The sequence below is a fragment of the Lepus europaeus genome, unplaced genomic scaffold (assembly GCF_033115175.1).
Source record: "Lepus europaeus isolate LE1 unplaced genomic scaffold, mLepTim1.pri SCAFFOLD_3_1, whole genome shotgun sequence".
Lineage (NCBI taxonomy): Eukaryota > Metazoa > Chordata > Mammalia > Lagomorpha > Leporidae > Lepus > Lepus europaeus.
This window is the reverse complement of record NW_026909276.1, coordinates 5,563,414-5,566,168: the sequence shown is the minus strand read 5'-3', so window position 1 is coordinate 5,566,168 and position 2,755 is coordinate 5,563,414. Positions and strand designations below refer to the sequence as shown.

The 2,755-nt window shown below is 43.2% G+C and overlaps 1 pseudogene; it reads right to left on the bottom strand.

The window, feature by feature from the left end:
- Window positions 1-1,849: 1,849 nt before the first annotated feature.
- Window positions 1,850-2,064, bottom strand: LOC133755325 (phosphatidylinositol N-acetylglucosaminyltransferase subunit Y-like; annotated as a pseudogene).
- Between the last annotated feature and the right edge of the window lie 691 nt (window positions 2,065-2,755).

The following is a 2,755-nucleotide window of genomic DNA, read 5'->3' as shown; positions in this document are numbered from 1 at the left end:
TTTGTATTCAATCCAAGATAGTTTTTTTTTTTTTAAAGAATTGTCTAGGGGTGGGCACTGTGGCATACCGGGTAAAACCACCGCCTGCAGTGGTGACATCCCATATGGGCACCAGTTCAAGACCCTGCTGCTCCACTTCTGATCCAGCTCTCTGCTATGGCCTGGGAAAGCAGTAGAAGATGGCCCAAGTCCTTGGGCCCCTGCACTTGCATGGGAGACCTAGAAGAAGCTCCTGGCTCCTGGCTTTGGATCTGCACAGCTCTGGCTATTGTGGCCAATTGGGAGTGAACCAACAGATGGAAGACCTATCTCTCTGCCTCTCCTCTCTCTGTGTAACTCTGAATTTCAAATAAATAAATAAATCTTTAAAAACAAATTGTCTAAATTTCAAGCACATCTCTGCACTGTTACCATCTCTGTTCTTTCTGATGCCATATCAAAAAGAAATAATTGTTGGATGCTTAAAGTTGATGCTTAGAGGAGAATATTCTAGGTTCTTGTGGAAGTCTGAAACAGAAACTTATTGATCATACAGATGGTAGTATGGCTATGTATTTTCTGTTGTCACATCAGAATTTTCCTATGTTTTCCCTTAATTACCTTCTGTTGGGCTCATCAAATTTTGAGTTTCAAAAATTGTATTTACTTCAGAAACAGAGATACAGAGGCTCAGAGAGCTCCCATCCACTTGTTTATTCCTCAAATGTCTACATGGCTGCCCAAATTAAAACCAAGTGCTGGGGATCTGGCTTTGTGGCATAGTGGGTAGGGCCACTGCACTGTTGAAATAAAAGATGAGATTGTTTTGCTGTAAGAATTTTTTTGAAATCCACACATACAAGGAGTTTTTGAGAAGTTCATTGATGAGGACAACATTGTGGCATAGCAGGTAAAGCCACTGCTAGGGACACTGCCATTACATATCAGAGTGTCATTTGGGTACCAGCTTCTCTGCTTCTGATCTAGTTCCCTGGTGGTATACCATGGAAGACAGCAGATGGCCTTGCCACCTATGTGAGGGACCCAGGTAAAGTTCCTGGCTCCCTGGTTCAGCCTGGACAAAATAACAGCCTTAGCAACATTTGGGATGTGAACCAGCAGATGAAAGATCTTTCACTGTCTGTCAGTCTGCCTGTCAAATAAATAAATAAACAATATTAAAAGTTAAAAAAGTGTCCATATGGACTTTTTAAGCTTTATTTTATTTATCTGAAAGGAAGAGTTAGAGAGAGAGAGGGAGAAACAGAGAGAGAAATCTTCCATCCGTTGCTTCACTCCCCAAATGGCTGCAACAGCTGGGGTTGGGCCAGACCAAAGGCAGGAGCTAGGAGCTTCTTTCCAGTCTTCCATGTGGGTGCAGGGGCCCAAGTCTATCCTCTGCAGCCTTCCCAGGTGCATTAACAGGGAGCTGGATTGGAAGTGGAGCAACCAGGACTTGAACTGGTACCCATATGGGATGCCAATGCCACAAGCCAGGGCTTTAATCCACTCACCACAATGCTGGACCTGAGTCCATATGGATTTAAAAATGTTTTTAGTCAGGTGAACTTATCTTTAATTCCACTTTCTGAAAAGTTGCTCTGGCCCAACCCCAGCAAGACACTTTGTTAAAAGTTTCCTTCTGACAGTTATGTCATAACATTCAAAATACAAGGGCTGTCAGAACTGGGGTACAATAAAAAAAGCTTCTGCAACTTACATCTCTTGTAGCACCACTCCTCTTGAGAAGTTAGGCAAACCATCTTTTCAGCAAATACAATGAGTCTCCAGCATTTCTACCTAGCTTAACTTTCAGAGGTGGATGCCAAGACATATGATGAATCTATATACCACCTTGGCTCTGGCTGACTTAGTTATTCCTGAAGAGTTTAATAGCCACCTACGTCCAAAGGTGGAAGCACATACACACTGGTAAGGTCATTGCAGGAGCAGATGGTAGAAACTGAGGCTGGAGGTGCTGGTACAGCCCTGTGGGAAGTTTTATTCCTCAGAGGCCAAATAGAGAGCTCCTTCAGGAGAAATCAGTGGAACAAGGACAGTCAGCATAGGAAGAGACAGAAACATTCTCTTCTCCCACTTACTACCTGTCACTTTCTCTTAAAATGGATACGGTATTAACAACATTTAGTTGCTGTGGTTTTTAAAAATCATGATCTAGTACTGCTCTGTTTCTTTTTATCCTGATAGATCATCCTTAGTGCCTATTAGGAATCCCATCAATGACAGTATAGGCTATTCCCAACTCTTCATTAATCAATTCATTTGTTGATGCTTCAAATCTGAGCAGCTTCTTGGACAGGAGGCACACCACAAACTACAGCAGCGCCTAGTCAAAGGTGCTGGATGTTGCCCCACCCTCCTGCTCCCAACTGCCAAAGGCCACAACCTTGTCAATGCAGGCACCTACAGATGCCCGCAGCACTGAGGCTAGCCTTCCAACTGCTCCCTGGTGCGCTCCTGGCCAGCCGCATGGTGGCCCCACTAGCCCATCACTGTGATCTCTTTACACAGTCAGAATTCCATTGTTCCTTTTCTTGCGGGGAAGGTTAGTTCTAGGTATATAAGGAAAACTTTTATAGAATATTTGCAATTACAAAATTAACACAGATGGAATGTATTTTCATTGTGATTTTTCTTACTGTCAGCATATGGAGCACAAAATAGGCTTCATCTTACATTAGAGACATGTAAAACACACCAAGAGAATGGATTCCCTATTTGCCTGTTTTGTGACCCAGAGCTGAAATGCTGAAGA